The sequence below is a fragment of the Pan troglodytes genome, chromosome 7 (genome assembly GCF_028858775.2).
Source record: "Pan troglodytes isolate AG18354 chromosome 7, NHGRI_mPanTro3-v2.0_pri, whole genome shotgun sequence".
In the NCBI taxonomy this organism is placed as follows: domain Eukaryota; kingdom Metazoa; phylum Chordata; class Mammalia; order Primates; family Hominidae; genus Pan; species Pan troglodytes.
In genome coordinates, this window is record NC_072405.2 from 114,736,773 (window position 1) to 114,755,634 (window position 18,862).

The 18,862-nt window shown below is 34.7% G+C and overlaps 1 protein-coding gene across 3 annotated transcripts in view; it reads right to left on the reverse strand.

Moving 5' to 3' along the window:
• LRP12 (LDL receptor related protein 12) overlaps positions 1 to 18,862 on the reverse strand; it is a 99,587-nt gene that overhangs the window by 20,132 nt on the left and 60,593 nt on the right. The gene's annotated exons all lie outside the window — the stretch shown is intronic.

Here is an 18,862-nt window from a genome sequence, read left to right on the forward strand (position 1 = left end):
CCTTTGTCCAGTGTATCCACGCTGTGTATGCTACCCACCCATTAGTTACTTAGTAGCCATCTCACTTATCAGATCAACTGTCACAGTATTGAAGTGCTTGTGTTCAAGTCACCCTTATTTTGCCATTATGAATGGCCTTGAAGCACAAAAGCAGTGATGCTGGTAATTCGGATATGTCAAAGAGAAGCTGTAAAGTGCTTCCATTAAGTGAAAAGGTGAAAGTTCTCAACAATAGAAAAAAAAATCGTATGCTGAGGTGTCTGAGCTCTAAGGTAAGAATGAATCTTATATCCATGAAATTATGAAGAAGGAAAAAAATTCATGCTAGTTTTGCTGTGATACCTCAAACTGCAAAAGTTAATGGCCGCAGTACCTAAGTGCTTAGTTAAGATGGAAAAGGCATTAAATTGGACAGCAATCAGGTTTGGTACTCTGCAGTTTCAGGCATTCACTGAGGGTCTTGAAGGTATCCCTCATAGATAAGGAGGGACTACTGTACATGTTTTGGGCAGGCAAGGAAATTTCAAACTGGATCACTGAACAAGAGTTCAAGATTACTGGCTTTGGCCATGGAGACTGATCTATCCATCCACCCATCTTTTTTCAAAACTCATCTTTCAAGTTTATTTTCTTTATCATAAACTACCTTTCCAATATTTGCTTACCTACTTTGTTTAGATCCTTAGGAGCATAATGCTGCTTTTAGGGTACTCTAAATAAGCCTAACAGTAAGAAGCTGGATTGTAATTTTTGTTAAGAAGTTAGTGGATGATTGAATAAAGATAGTAAAACACTCAAAATCACTGCAAAGCAGTTCTTCAATTTATTCCATTAATACTTCCAAGCTATTTATTACAGGGTTATGAATGATTCCTACATTATTTATAAGTAAAATCTTGAAATAGTGCTTAAAATATCACCATGTGATTAGATATCTGCATATCACAGAGGAAAATCTTCATGCATATAGAATAAATTAAAACTAATACCAACACTTTCCTGGATTATTCTTGCACTATCTGGAACTCTCGTTGCAATATAGTTAACATTATCCAGAATTCAGTTGATAATGTGACAATTTATTCTCTCTCAAATACGTGATGTTTAAGCCTTTAGTAGAATTTAAAATTCTAGAACGTCTTATTTAATACAATTTCAACAAATTAGATTACTTGATTTTAAAGTAACAGCAGATTAGATGCAGAAAATTAGAAGTGGGGAGAGTAGCTGCCAGGGGTACATAAACAGTTATCAGAAGTGACGAGTAAATTTTCAGAAAAACAAACACTACATACTAAACTCAAAAACCATGAGCTCATAATTTATATATTGCCTGTCTCTGAAAAGGTAAGACTGTTGTATTATATCATCATAATAAATTAATATTCATACTGATCTAAGAGTTGTTGAGTGAATAATGAATCAGCATAGGCAAAATGACTGGTATAAAACACGGCCTGCACTCCCATGCTTTTTAAGTTCTGCTGTAGTTTAAAAATCAGGTAACCCAAGAGATGGCCAAATACCACTATTACAATTGTAATTTGGAAAAATGACTTTTTTTTTTTTTTTTTTTGAGATAGAGTCTCACTCTGTCTCCAGGGTGGATGGAGTACAGTGGTACAATCTCGGCTCACTACAACCTCTGCCTCCCAGGTTCAAGCAATTCTCCTGCCTCAGCCTCCCTAGTAAGTAGGACTACAGGTGCACGCTACCACACCCAGCTAATTTTTGTATTTTTAGTAGAGAAGGGGTTTCACCAGGTTGGCCAGGATGGTCTCGATCTCTTGACCTTGTGATGTTACCACCTCTGCGTCCCGAAGTGCTGGGATTACAGGCGTAAGCCACCGCGCCCAGCACTTTTTTTTTTTTTAAGAGATGAGATCTCACTATGTTGCCCAGGCTGGAGTGCAGTGGCTATTCACAGGCACTAGCATAGAACACTACAGCCTTGAATTCTTGGGCGCAGGTGATCCTCTTGCCTCAGCTTCCTGAGTAGCTGGGACTACAAAGAGCATGCCACCATGCATGGCAACTTTTTTTTGTTTTTGTTTTCCGTAACAGGGGTTATACACTTTTCAATTTAGGTTAAGAATGCTAGGAAGTATATTATGTAATTTAAAGAATTTTATCCATAATGATCAAAATAAAACAAGCTATATTACTTAAAGTCAATCCTTATTTCTATAGAATAACCTACTCCCTGAAGAAAACATGCAATCAAAGCTTTAAAAGTATATTCTACTGCAGAAAAAAAAGTTCATATCGAAAAATGGGTCTGCCCTGGAATTAGGGTGCACTGCCAAAGGGCATCTGTTTTGAATCGCTTTCAGAACAGATTCATGGCATACAGCACACAGATATATCAAGGGCTTAGCATTCATCTCATTGCCAAGGCATAGTCAAAGCTTCTTTTTTTTCTTTTTTTTTTTTTTGCTGCTGTTTCGTTAGTAAATCTCCCTTACAAAAAAGTTTTAATTTTAATAAATGATGTTTTAGAAAAAGACTATATGTAGCCAAATGTAATTCTTTAAGAGTTTATTAATAATAAACTGCCAGTTTTCTTCCACTTTACTCTGAGTTATCATTACAATAATTTAATAAAAAGATAGCTAAGTTATTTGTAAGAACTTCTTTTTCTCCTGGCCAACATGGTGAAACTTCATCTCTACTAAAAGTACAGAAATTAGCTGGGTGTGGTGGCGTGCACCTGTAGTCCCAGCTACTCAGGAGGCTGAGGCAGGAGAATTGCTTGAACCTGAGAGGCGGAAGCTGCAGTAAGCTGAGATCGTGCCACTGCACTCCAGCCTGGTGACAGAGCGAGACTTTTCATTATCTCCTAACACAGCATTCTGGAGTTGCAGTAAGCTAAAGGAAATCTTAAGTTCATGAAAATATAAACAAACATATAAATAAACAGCCAAAAACAATCATCACCCTTTCCCCAGAATATGGAAAATTGTTCATTTTTATTAAAAGATTCACCTACATTAAAGAGAATAATACAATTTTGAGTTAAATTACATTTAACTCAATTATAATTCTGTACTACCATGTAAGTACTCAACTATTTATTAAATGGTTTAACAGCAGTGACATACAGCCAAAAACAAGGTGGGATTAATATAGGACAAAGAACATTCCTAACCTTTGACTAAATTGATAGACTAATTATAGGGAAAAACTAGAAAGAATTTTATTAGGTTTTTAGGAAAAAAATTTCAAGTACATGAGAAACCCATAGGTGGTGCTCTTATACCAATAACTGAAGATTCTAGTATGGTACTCAAAAATACATTTTGTGAATATTTTATTTTCATGCAACGGCCCAGGGATAAGACATACCACCCATAAATAAGAATGACTATTATGAGATTCAACATTTATATTTCTAATTCAATATGTACTTTTATAACATTATTTTAAAATATTAATGATTCTTCCTAATCAAAAACAAAACCATAGTATCTTAAAATTTCTTCCTGAATTGGTTATAAATATATATATTGATTTAGTTATGCACATTTCCAACATGACTGAATTTGGAATTTGGCTTCAGATCTAGCCAGTGGCTTTTTTTCAACCTATTTCTGCATGTACAACACACTGAGTATGTAGACAAATATGCTGTAGCACAGCCATAATGTATTCCTTTCTATATCTAAGAAAGAATACATTTCAAAAGCCAAAAGAAACCATTAAAGCAATTTTTAACTCCCTTTTGGGTTAAGAGTTTGCCTATGTATACTGGCAGATTTGGTATCAGAAGACCTAGATGCTGTCTGTTCTACCTGCCACTTACTGGCTTTGCACAATATAAACTACTAAATTTTGGGGGGTGCTATTAATAATTTCCTCATGTGTTGAAATAAGGAGTTGCTATTTGATTACCTCTAAGGTCTATTTCAGCCCTCAATCATGCACCTCTTCCCACTATATTTCTGATAGCTCAATGGGATACATTGATAAATTTTTCATTTTCTTCCTTTGCATTTTTTCTCTGACCCACTGAAATAGACTTTCAATTCTGACCTTATCTCCACAGAAACCATGCTAGCAGGCAAAGGCCATCAGTGACCTCACCGCTAAATCCAATGGACACTCATTCCCAAGGTACTTGATCTTTCTGGAGCACCTGACACTGACTACCCAGACTTGGAACTGTACTACCCAGACTTTGTGGATATCACCTCCTCTAATTCTCCTTCTAACTCTATTCTGTGTTAATTTTCTAGCACTAGATCCTCTGTCCTTGGCCAGCCAGCCAGCCAGTCCTTGATACTGGTTTCATGGTTAATTCCAAAGCCCTCTGCTCTTCTCACTCTCAATGGAAGATTTCGTCCACTTTTACAATTTCAACTATGGTCATGAGTTTAATTTTTAACCCAGAGGCTTTGCATAGTCAAATGCCCACTGGACATTCTAACCTCAAATTCAACATGATCAGACCTGTGTGTTTCCCAAATCCGTCTTCAGAATATCCTATATTCTGAATCTACATCATCTCAGGCAGCATTTGTTTGATGGAATAGGTACTGAAGTAAAAAGAAATTGAAGAATACTACGGGGGTTTTCAAGAATTTTCAAGGACAGGAAATAAGTTAGGCCTCACAGAGATTAAAACCGGAAATTTCAGTCAGAAATTGAGCCTGCCTTCACCACTTCTTAGGGAACCAAGGCCTGTTTTATCTCTTACACATCTGCCCCAACCTTCCAAAGGACCTCCTCTGGGTCTTCCATTTTTTCATTATTTCAGTGCTTTATAAATGGCTTCCCAGTCCCAACTTATCATTAATACTTCAGCTCCAGTACCTACTATAACCTGTAATTTCATTTTTCCTAGTTTATCATATTTATATTACTGTTACTCATTTTACGTTATAGATTTGAGGTGGCTTATTATTATAATATTGATAAAACAGATAAAACTTAAGTCTCCGGCCAAGCGTGGTGACTCACGCATGTAATCCCAGCACTTTGGGAGGCCGAGGCGGGTGGATAATGATATCAGGAGTTCAAGACCAGCCTGGCCAATATGGTGAAACCCCGTCTCTACTTAAAAAAAAAAAAAAAAAAAAAAATTAGCCAGGCGTGGTGGTGCGCACCTGTAGTCCCAGCTACTCAGGAGGCTGAGGTGAGCTGAGATCGTGCCACTGACTCCAGCCTGGGCAACAGAGCGAGACTTTGTCTCAAAAAAAATGACAGAAAAAACAACAACAAAAGAAAAACAAAAAAACTAAGTCTCAATTTCCTCACTTGTAAATGGGGATTAAAATACTAGTACACAGGGTGTTCCAAGGATTACATGCAATTATTTTGGTAAAAGACATAGCACACTGCTTGTATTACAGTAAACTGTCAGTAAACAATATTACATGATATGCCAAATCAGAGTGGTTGGTAGTAATGCCTGGAATGCTGTATTGAGATGGCTACTAAGGCTGTGTTCAGGCTAAGTGAGAAAGAGGACAGTGACTGAAAGAGGATGTGTGATTGTTTACTTTGTAAGTGCTGGGCACTATTATGCACTCGAAAGAATGAGAAATTATGTCATGATTAACTGGTTACCTGACACAGATAAAAGCCATGGGAAGGATAGGGTTGGGACACATACTCACAAAACTTTACTTTAGGAAATAAATATTTGTTTGAAATCAAAATCTTTACATGGTTTGAACTTCATCTTTCTATATTTTGACTATCCTCCCAGTTTAAAATACATCAAACTTGACCTTCTTTTGCTTACATTCATTCTATTCACACCTTTTCTATTGCTTAAACATAGTTATTTCAGCTATGGTCTGGCTAATTCTTCCTTAAGAATTAGTTTATATGTAATTGGCAAATAAATAAATCTTGTCAGTACAATGCAAAATTATGTAAGATCTTATTCCCAGCATGCTAATGATTTGAAATAACCAGAGGTAGAAGTTTTCAGAGTTTAAGAAAAAATATGAAAACCCTATAGAAGCTGCCTTTCTTTATTGCAAAATGTGGTTACTTTTTTTGGCTAAAATTACTGCTTGGTTTTTGTCTCTATTAAGCTATCTTGGGAAGCTGCAAAATGCAGATGGAAATATGAAGACATCACACCACTATGAAAACAAAACAATTTAATTGATGAGGGATATCCCTGAAGTGTATTTTTAGTTTTGATTAAATTGGTCTCCATTAAAAGCAAATACCTTTAAGTGGGGGAGCATGAACCTATGCATATATGGCTGCAGAATATAGACTGATTCTAATTGTAAATGTCCACAGGTATTTGACTGTGCTAGTATTTGGATTGATATTTTATTTGCTAGGGTTATACTTAAAAGGTATGTAGTTGTAAGTGATCTATGCCAACACTTCTCTCAGAAGCCTTGTTAGTCTTTGTTCATTTTGCTTCCTTAATACATCTCTTAATTACTTGCATCAATGTTTTAAATTTACTATTTTTATTTTTTTATAAAGATGGGGTCTCCCTATGTTGCCCAGGCTGGTCTTGAACTCTTGAGCTCAAATAATCCACTCTCCTTGGCCTCCCAGAGTACTGGGATTACAGGTGTGTGCCACCAAGCCCAGCCAGTATCAACTTTTTGTTTTACAAACATCATCTAATTTACGTTGGTCAGTTATCTTTAGATATAAACAAATATTCAAGTACTTTGGATAATGATGATCTACATTCTCTACTTTTTATAAATTTTCTATAACCCAGAAATAGAAATCCCCAAATTAAAGAGGTTCAAAATGTTTATTCAAAAGATAGCAACTTTCAAACGTAGATAGCATCTTCTTAGTAGGAACCTACAGGCTATCTGACTAGCCCCCACAAAAGCCTATTTAATTTACAGTTGAAGTAGTGTATAGGACATCTGAAATGAAAAAAAAAAGGCAATGACATTATTATAATGCTAATGGTTAAACTATATGAAAAGATTAACTGAATACATATTTTTAAAATTTATCATGTATGTTGTCAATTAAGAAAGGGAGAATTAACTGAAGAATGAACAGGTAGAGATCCTCTGATGGAGTTCTTAAGATTTTGGTATTAGTTTTCTCATTTAAAATATAAGATCTCACTGTATAGTTTAGAAAACAGGGCAAAGTTAACTGATGAAACACTGAAGACTTCTTGTTTTTACTTATACTATTTTAATAATCCTACAGAAAAGCACAGGACTATGGTTTTAAAACTAGATTAATGCATCATACTTATTATATTTAAATCAATTATTTAAAAAATTGGCAGTGCTCAGCCTCTATTAAGAAGACACATGAAAGAGGGAGGATCACTTCAAAATAATGTCAAGTTGTCTTACAATTTGAGATTTCATAGTTTCAAAACACCTAAAAAATTACAGAAAAAATACATATTTACAATTAGAGCTGAACTACTGTCAAAGAAAAAGTATAATTTCCTGCACCACAGATGAAGAACTGGGTTTTTTAAAACTGACGAGAGTTGATACTTCATGACAAAAAGTAGTTGACCCTAAAAGTTATGTGAAATCTTTGTGACTTTGATTTTAATAAATCACAAAACTGAAATGCAAGTAAATGTCTGTTTATGTTTACTGACCACCTAACTTTATAAGACACATATGAAGGGCACAAAAGAAATAGAGAACTCATGCTCTCATGGAAATTATAGTTTTATAACAATGACATATACTTTTTAACTGAATCCAAGAAGCATATAACAGTTAATATGACAGCATACCAGATAATACAGTACATGATATAATGCATAACAAGTAACTTTCGGCAAAGTATCACATGTTCAGTTATACACATGGTGTAATTAAACAGAAACAAAGGCCGACCAAAAACCTATATTATACAAGTATAGAACAGAGAAGGTTATGCTTGACTATGAACAAAAGATTTCTTTCATAGAAGAGAAGTTGGTAGAGCCACAGAAAAGCATACTCTAAACTAGTTAAAAGAATTTAATGACCCAAATTCTATAGACAGCAGTCAAGCCAAGACAGACCTACTACAAAAGGAAGTGATATGATCCAAGTATTTTGTAAAGGTTATTGAGGGAAGAGAAACCAGTGAGGCAAAGAGATCACCTAAAAAGCAATTATAAAAACTCATCTTTTTGTACAATTTTACTTTATGAAAGTTTCACGACAGCAAAATCATGCTCACTCTGTTCATAAGCAAAGGATAATAGCATATATAGGTAACGGTGGTTAGTGTCATTTGGCCATCTCATTTTTCAGAGTACTGTATAGAGTGTATTATAAAGAATATTAATTCCATTATGGCTGATGAGTACAAAAGCAATTCCAAGTGTTGAAAACTAGTAAGAAGGATTTGATTCCAATGGAAATAAATATACTTAAAGAAACCCACCATCTCCAAAATAAAAATTTGGTAAGCAAATGGTGTCTGGATTGAATGGCCATATGGGATGACAGTAAAAATTATTCTGAAAGTTAACAAGTGAATCATTCAATACATGGAAAATATTATGCTTATGCAAACAACTAAAGGCACCCAAACATGGAAAAAGCAGAGTATGTAGTTAGATGATTAGCATAAAAATCAGGTACCTCCTGGCCTACTGTTAATTTAGGAAAATAATAGCAGTTTGAAAACTTAAAAGGCTAAGTATGACACATAGTGCTGAGGATGAGATTTCTGCTTCAAGTCAGAAATATATGGTTTCCAAGTCCAAGAACTGTAAGTATCATTAAAGTGAAGCATGTATGCAGGCCTTGGATCCACAGCTGATGATAATGTTATAAAATTACCTAACACTTATTGAACTCTTACTACCTGTCAGGTACCTTAATACTTATTATTATTATCCCTATTTAACAGATAAGAAAAAAATGGAGGCACAGAGAAATTTGGTAATTTTTCTAAGGTCACAAAAAAGCTGTAAGTCTCAGAGCTGGGATGGAACCCAGGCAAGAGGCTTCATAAAAGCTGTATTCTTAACCACTAAGGCAAACTGCTGCCCACTAACGAACTCCCTATAACATCTGGAAAAATTACCAAGGAGGTAGAAGGGAGCCGTTTCAATAGCATTTAAATGACAAAAGTGGTCTATTCTAGAAAAATGAACTATTGGTCCTACATTAACATGGATAGAAAGGGTAGATAATCTATAATAACACAGAGAAAATAAGTATAGTTAGTAGTTTTAAAGCTTCTAAAGATTGATTCCTTATTTGCTACACATTATCTAAGAACTACAGGCAGAACTGACCAGCTTCTTAGTATCTTTGGTATTAAAAATTTTATAAACAGCATTCTAGAACCTACTTTTAATGATAAGAGAACATATATACATATAGTTAATTATGGGTAAGATGCTTAGGGCAAGGAGTAGAATAGTAGCAATAAGGGGATGAAGTGGAGGCTGAGGGAGACATTTCAAAGGAAAGAGCAACAGACAGATACTTAAAGACACTTAATAATGGACAGTCTGGAAAGCATACATGTTCAGCATAGAGTCTATGGGCCACTGAGAATACAAGGCAAGTGACCGACCAACTGTTGGAATCTGCAAGAAAAATAAGTTAGAGTACTATAGTTGCCCTTTGTTGGACTGCCATGTATAACATAACTAAGCCCTGTAACCTGAACAGGAAACACACGCCCACAGCTAGGCAGAAATGACTTTGATTCAAAAGTCCTCTTCCTGTATCTTGACTGTGTTTGTTGCCTAAATAGTGTCCTGATTTCTCTGACCCTCCAGACTCTTTAAATGGGGTTTTCTGACTCCTTGGCACCTGAGCCAAGCTGCGTTATAATGTGAATGTCAGAAGTCAACATTTTGAGGATGGACAGAGTTGGAAGGGGACAGAGATTGAACATGAGTAAGATTTCCTTAGAATTACTCCAAATTTCATTCTTTTTAAAAAAGAAGTTAGAAAACTGAACTTCTCCCTGTATGGGAATAATTACTAGCACTTGAACATAGGTTGAGTATCCCTAATCCAAAATGCTTGGGACCAAAAGTGTTTTGGATTTCAAAATTTGGAATATTTGCGCATACATACTGGTTGAACATCCCTAATCCAAAATCTGAAATGCTTCAATGAGTATTTCCTGTGAGCATCATGTCAGTGCTCTAAAAGATCCTGGAGCATTTCAAATTTCAGATTTTTAGATTAGGGATGCTCAACTTGTAGCAATATTTACTAGTCTAAGATGGGAAAGGTTTTAATTATGACTTGAAAGACAAGAATCAGGCAAGCAGAAAAAATGATATTAATCCATCACTCCCACTTAGGACTCTCATTACTCTGAGACTTATTATTAGAAACCGCAAGTGCCATGGCAAGTAGGAAATCTTATATCCAGCTGTTTATAATTTAAATATTCTTCTGCATTAGTACCGATATTTAAGACTGAATACAGCAATATATTTATTCATATTATTCTAAGTGACATTCTTTAAGGACCAAAATATTTTACTTGGCTATCAGCTGTAATCAAGGCAGGTAATTTCTTGGTATCTTGAAGGTCACTAATGTTCAGAACAATCAAACTATAATCAAGGGTTATACGGCAGTAAAATAAAATACAAAGTCAGAAGAGGCAAAAATATAAAGAGAGAAGGAGAAATTTAAAAAAAAAGCGGGTCATAGCACAGTATGAATGAAGATGAGGAGAGCAAAGAAACTGAATATACCCACCTAAAATGGAACTAACTAGCCAGCTTCACCCTGAAATTTCTTAGTAAGAATAATTTAGGATTTTGCTAACAATGCATAACGTAAGATGAATAGAGAAGATTCATCCTTTTATGCCTTTTTTAAAGGGCTTATGAGGGCAATTTTTTTTTTCCTGCAAGGGTATAAAAATTACTGACATGGTACCTACATTTTCCTATTTTAAGGACTACAGAAGACTAAAATGCTAAAGCAAGCTACTACTATTTCCCAAATGGGAAAAATTACTAATTTTTGAAGGTTACTGTGACTCTGGCTGGAAGCATAAAAAGGTAAGGCAGAAATCCTCACTTAAGCTAACAAACTGGCCTTGGAGCTCACGATTTTGTAAGTCATCTCTATCAGCTTTGACATAGTTTTTAGTATACTCACATCTTCTATGAGTGTTCCAGTTACTGTGTCTTTTGTCAAGGGTGGTACCCAGAAATAAACAATACCAGAGTACGTTTGCATGAAGAGTAAAGAAGAACTATCATTTGCTTGGTTCTGGATTCTGTATTTCTATTACTGCAGTTTAATATCAAATCACCCCCTTACTTACATCAGGCTGTTAGTCAACTGATACCCAAGTACAGTTTGCTTATCCACCAAGTGACTGGCTTTTGCACAACAGTTTCACAGTACATCCAATTAAAATTCATGCCTTGGCAAAAATTACAGATAACCAACATGTTATCACACTTTGAAGAGTTATTCCCAAAGTTACAGACTGGAAAAGAAAATGTCAAATGCTTGAACAGAGCTTGCCTTTTTACCTTCACTAGGTTTGGCTCACTCAATGAAATGGATATATCCATCAGATGAACTTCACTTCTACCATCTAAGCACTGCATACCCTGTCACAATACAACCTGTTCTGTCTATAGTTCTGGTACTCACACATGCTGTTCTAATGCTGGAGTTATTGTTTATTATAACATACAATGAGTATTCCTTATTCAAAATCCTTGGGACCAGAAGTATTTTGATTTTTTTTTTCAAATTCTGGAATATGTACAGATATATACTTACTAGTTGAGCATCCCAAAACCAAAAATCTGAAGTGTGAAATGCTCCAATGAGCATTTCCTTTGAGTGTTATGTCGTTGCTCAAAATGTTTTGGATTTTGGAGCATTTTGATTTTTGGATTTTCAGATTTGGGATAGTCAACCTGTAATGTAACATAAAAATATAACATATAATTATTTTGTTATAAATACATAATTGTTCAATAAATATGTGATATATAATATAAAATAGGTTACAATTATATAATATAAAGATGTTTCATATAAGACATTGGCCATGATTCAATTATAGAGTATATAATATAGAAATAATAATACCACCATTAGTTTCATTTCCAAAACTTGAAGGGAGTTCACTACTTTAAAACTTTAAGTGTCTCAGAAGTAAACTCTGAAGGTAGACAATGACTTTAAAAATTATTAGCATCCTATAGTAATGTTTTTATATATATATATCAAGAATGTACTCTGTCTCATATTCCCTACTCATTTTCTTTATATAAAGGATAGCTTCTTGGGTTCACACTATGTTCTGTTTTTATATTCTGAAATCCTAAAAACCCTAATGTATTAATAATCAACTAAAATGTAATAAGGCTTCTTTCTTTTCTTCATCTGAAACATGGATGAAAGACATTTTTATAACACTGGTCAAAAGAACTAGTGAAATTCTTCTCAGTAACTTTAACAAGAGGTCCAGGTACCTAATTGAATAATTGTAAAATAATATTAAAATTACATAGGAAAGGTGCAAAGGACCATTTGACCTGCTACTTTTTCATGTAACTTTTCTATATTTAAAAAATAATTGTAAACTTCTATCAGAGATAATTACAATTTAAGCTTTATTTCCTTTCAGATTCTTTATTTGGAAGATCTTAAACATTCTAGGATAATAAAAGCTTTATCAGACTAAATGTTTTTCCAGGAAAATTTCAAAATACCATGTTATAATATTTAAGCCCAAAGCTGTGGTTAAAAACAAAAGCCATTTTAATTTAGTACTCTCCATTATTACAAAATGTTAACTAATCTGAAAGCAAATTTATTGCAATTTAGAAAATATGTCCCTATTTTAAAGGCCACAACTAAATTATTAGTTGTAAAAGGCATACAGGATTAGCAATGTGCTAGGCCTTCGAATATTAGAATAGAAACTATAAAATGCAAATACATAAAAGCAAGAAAGGGTGATGATTTTGATAGAATAAAATTCTGACAGCATAAACAATACTTCAAAACTATCTGAAGTCTATTTTATATACTCTGCTAATTCAGTTAATATGAATAAGGATTAAGAAAGAAACTTCCTAAGTAAATATTCTCTCTCAGCTCACAGAAATGTCAGATTTGCCTGACAAAAGATTCTAAGTCAAATGCAGAGTAGACTCAAAATCAAGCTAACCTCAGACAGAGACTTCAGCTGTCATTAAAAGGTAGGAATATTTGGAAGTTGTATCATTGGTAATTGGAAATACCATGTTAATCTTCCTATGTAAAAAAAGCTTCTGCCTGAGAAAGCAGCAAGCCTTAACATCTGTTCCTATTAGCAACCAGAAAATATTTTATAAACTTCAGGCTAGTTTTTGCCTAACTATAAAGGAAAGCAAATCTCATTCTCTTATTCTTTGCGATGTTAGAACTCCAGGCCATGAATCAAGAAGAAAAGAAAATGTTACTTAAAAAAAACAGTTTGACAGCAAATAAAAGGTTGAGACTTTAATGGAAACATAATAAGAAAAAAAGTTAAGCAAGAAAAACATGATTGTACTGAAAGTAAATGCAGACAACTGTGTAAATTAGTACATCCTTTTTGGAAGGCAATCTGTCAAAAAGTTTCTAGAGTCATTAAATTATTTATGACCTGTGATACAGTAATTTCACTTTCAGAAATGTATGCTAAGGAAATATTCTTAGAAATAAAAAAGGCTAGATACACAGTTGACCTTCGAACAACATGGGTTTGAATTGTGTAAGTCCACTTATACATGGATTTTTTCCAGCAAATACATTGGAAAATTTTTTGGAGATTTGTGACAATTTGAAAAACCTTGCAGACAAATCACATAGACTGGAAATTTTGAAAAAAAATTAGGTATATCATGAACGCATATATATGTAAAATACTAGTCTATCATTTACTACCATAAAAAATACACTAACCTATTATAAAGAGTTAGAATTTATCAAAACCTACACAAACACTTGCAGACCACACACAGCACCATTTACATTCAAGAGAAGTATAGAGATGAATACTAAATCATAACTGAATAAAATTAATTATAGGACATACTATACAACTAATAATTCTGTAGCCACCTCCCATTGCTATTTTGGTCAGCTCAATTTGCAAATATCTGCTTAAATCGCTGTGTGATGCTAATCATCTCCATGTGAGCAGTTGTTATCTCCAGTAAATTGTGTGTCACAGTACAATGTGATCTCTGGTGGTTCTCGCTTATTTTTCATTGTGTTTAGTGCAATACCATAAACCCCAAATAACACCACGGGATCCATACAAAGTGCCACTAGTGATGTTGCAAGTGCTCCCAAGAAGCAAAGGAAAGTCATGACATTACAAGAAAAAGCCGAACTGCTTGATATGTACTGTAGACTGAGGTCTGCAACTGCAGCTGCCCATCTTATCAAACAGATGACTCATCTGTAAATAGATAATGTAAACTTACGGTATCAATAAATACAGTAGCATACTGTAAATGAATTTTCTCTTATGATTTTCTTAATAACATTTTCTTTTCTCTAGCTAACTTTAAGAATACAGCATTTAAGCCTGGGCACGGTGACTCACACCTGTAATACCAGCACTTTGGGAGGCCAAGGTGGGCAGATCACTTGCACTCACAAGTTCAAGACCAGCCTGGGCAACATGGCAAAACCCCGTCTCTACAAAAACAAAAATTGGCTGGGCATGTGGTGCGCACCTGTAGTCCCAGCTACTCGGGAGGCTGAGGTGGGAGGATGGCTTGAGCCCAGGAGGTGGAGGTTGCAGTGGGCTGAGATCATGCCGCTGCACTCCAGCCTGGGTGACAAAGTCAGACCCTGCCTCAAAAAAAAAAAAAAAGAATACAGTATTTAATACATATAACGTACATAAATTTAATTGAATGTTTATGTTGTTGCTAAGATTTCCAGTCAACAGCATGCTATTGAGTACTTAAACTTTTGGAGAATCAACAATTATATATGGCTTTTCTTCCACTATGCAGGGAATTGGTGCCCCTAACCACCATGTTGTTCAAGGGTCAACTGTATATGAATATGTCTCTTGAGCATGATCCAAATTAGGCAAAATCCATTGGAAACAATCCATTGTAATGAAGTCACATGATGGAAATTTTATGCAGGCATTAAAATAATGAATATGAAGGCTAAGGGAAAAATGTACATAGTGTTAAACAGAAAGAGCAGGAGATAAAATTAGGGATAATTCAAATGCATATACAATTATTTTTAAGGTATGTACACAAAAGGACAAATAAAAAATTTAATATACTACTATTAATTATTGTAGGAAGGTAGGGTTAACGGGTGATTTTCTTAATCTTTTTGCTTTTTTCTAAATGTTTAATGAAACTTGTGTAATAGAATTTGTGAAAACAAAAAACTTGATTTAGAAGTAATCAAGAATAAAGACAGCATAAATTATTTCTAGAATATCCTGATTAAAGTCAATATCACAGATTACAGAGTAATTCAGTTTAAAGTAGATATATTTTTAAAAATCAAATATATTTGTTTAATGTGTACAAGGGCCTTGTGGTAAATTAACTTGACGTAAGATATATTTCATTCTATGTAGCAGATGAGCAGTAATTTGGTAATTTTAAACATTTCAAAAAGAAACATATAATTTAGACACTTTTTAAAAAAGCGATTAAAAGAGCCTTCCTACTCTCTTATGTATGCAATTAAATTACTTGGCAGTTTCTGTGGTATAATTCATAATGATTTTCATATATTATTAAATTTATAAAAATACCATTTGTCTTTTCTCCTTTCTCTAGCTTATATATGAAGAGAGATTTAAAATTCTGAACCAAGAAAAGTTCTAAATTAAAATAAGTACAAAAATTAAGATTTTATCCAATATTATTTCCCATTATATAACAACTAGATACATACTTTTTGATAATTTAACTACAATTTCTTATGCCAACCCTGTAGCATCAGAACGAGCAAAAAGGCAAAGATTTATCTTTCCTGGCAAGGATTTGAGGAGGAAGAAGATGTAAATAAACAGAATATTAAAAACAGAACAAATTATTCCAAGCACAAGAACCAAAAATATATTATTAATTAGAAATTAGTAATTCCCCCAAAAATTCATGAGTAAACAAAATGAAGCCCTTAATACTATGCCTAATAAGAAAAGTTAATATTAATTCATTTACTACTCACCAGATATTTTAACTAGGCTTTTTACAAATTCATATTCTAACTTAATATGTTCATTATTTGCCATAATGTGCCTTAGTACATTAAGACCATATTATATAAGAGCTATGACAAACCCACAGCCAATATCATACTGAATGGGCAAAAACTGGAAGCATTCCCTTTGAAAACTGGCACAAGACAGGGATGCCCTCTCTCACCACTCCTATTCAACATAGTGTTGGAAATTCTGGCCAGGGCAATTAGGCAGGAGAAGGAAATAAAGGGTATTCAATTAGGAAAAGAGGAAGTCAAATTGTCCCTGTTTGCAGACGACATGATTGTATATCTAGAAAACCCCATTGTCTCAGCCCAACATCTCCTTAAGCTGATAAGCAACTTCAGCAGTCTCACGATACAAAATCAATTGTACAAAAATCACAAGCATTCTTATACACCAATAACAGACAGAGAGCCAAATCATGAGCGAACTCCCATTCACAATTGCTTCAAAGAGAATAAAATACTTAGGAATCCAACTTACAAGGGACGTGAAGGACCTCTTCAAGGAGAACTACAAACCACTGCTCAATGAAATAAAAGAGGATACAAACAAATGGAAGAACATTCCATGCTCATGGGTAGGAAGAATCAATATGATGAAAATGGCCATACTGCCCAAGGTAATTTACAGGTTCAATGCCATCCCCATCAAGCTACCAATGACTTCCTTCACAGAATTGGAAAAAACTATTTTAAAGTTCATATGGAACCAAAAAAGAGCCCGCATCACCAAGTCAATCCTAAGCCAAAAGAACAAAGCTGGAGGCATCACGCTACCTGACTTCAAACTATACTACAAGGCTACAGTAACCAAAATAGCATGGTACTGGTACCAAAAAATAGATATAGATCAATGGAACAGAACAGAACCCTCAGAAATAACGCCGCATATCTACAACTATCTGATCTTTGACAAACCTGAGAAAAACAAGCAATGGGGAAAGGATTCCCTATTTAATAAATGGTGCTGGGAAAAGTGGCTAGCCATATGTAGAAAGCTGAAACTGGATCCCTTCCTTACACCTTATACAAAAATTAATTCAAGATGGATTAAAGACTTAAACGTTAGACCTAAAACCAGAAAAACCCTAGAAGAAAACCTAGGCATTACCATTCAGGACATAGGCATGGGCAAGGACTTCATGTCTAAAACACCAAAAGCAATGGCAACAAAAGCCAAAATTGACAAATGGGATCCAATTAAACTAAAGAGCTTCTGCACAGCAAAAGAAACTACCATCAGAGTGAACAGGCAACCTACAAAATGGGAGAAAATTTTCGCAACCTACTCATCTGACAAACGGCTAATATCCAGAATCTACAATGAACTCAAACAAATTTACAAGAAAAAAACAAACAACCCCATCAAAAAGTGGGCAAAGGATATGAACAGACACTTCTCAAAAGAAGACATTTATGCAGCCAAAAGACACATGAAAAAATGCTCACCGTCACTGGCCATCAGAGAAATGCAAATCAAAACCACAATGAGATACCATCTCACACCAGTTAGAATGGCAATCATTAAAAAGTCAGGAAACAACAGGTGCTGGAGAGGATGTGGAGAAATAGGAACACTTTTACACTGTTGGTGGGACTGTAAACTAGTTCAACCATTGTGGAAGTCAGTGTGGCGATTCCTCAGGGAGCTAGAACTAGAAATACCATTTGACCCAGCCATCCCATTACTGGGTATATACTCAAAAGACTATAAATCATGCTGCTATAAAGACACATGCACACCTATGTTTACTGCGGCACTATTCACAATAGCAAAGACTTGGAACCAACCCAAATGTCCAACAATGATAGACTGGATTAAGAAAACGTGGCACATATACACCATGGAATACTATGCAGCCATAAAAAATGATGAGTTCATGTCCTTTGTAGGGACATGGATGAAATTGGAAATCATCATTCTCAGTAAACTATTGCAAGGACAAAAAACCAAACACCGCATGTTCTCACTCATAGATGGGAATTGAACAATGAGAACACGTGGACACAGGAAGGGGAACATCACACTCTGGGGACTGTTGTGGGGTAAGGGGAGCGAGGAGGGATAGCATTAGGAGATATATCTAATGCTAAATGACAAGTTAATGGGTGCAGCACACCAGCATGGCACTTGTACACATATGTAACTAACCTGCACATTGTGCACATGTACCCTAAAACTTAAAGTATAATAATAAAAAAAGAAAAAAAAAAGACCATATTATAGGTACAGTTTGCACATTTACTTCTGCTATTAAGTGATAAGTTCCTTCAGATAATATTTTACTCACCACTTACTTCCACCCTCCTTGGCACAAGGTCCTATCAGGTGCTTGATACATGTTAAATGAATTGAATTCATTGCCAACAGGGTGACTATACAGCCTGATTTGTCCAGAACAGTCCTGGTTTTGTCACTGGTGCAGCATAATTAAAAATAATGTATTATTTCGCTTTCAAAGTGTCCTGATTTGGAAAATAAATTACCTGATAACACTAGGTGCAGACAATTAAAATTCTTTCTAAAATCATCAATATACTTTCCAAAGTGCAAACGACAATCCAGCAGGGCACTGAGCACCGGCAAATGGAGTAGCAGAGGTGAAAAGAGCAGGGGAAGAGCAGAAATAGATGGCAGCACAGAATACTGAAGCATCTCACCATTTCTGTGGCTTGCTGATCTCAACAGAAAGCAAGTCCTGCATTTT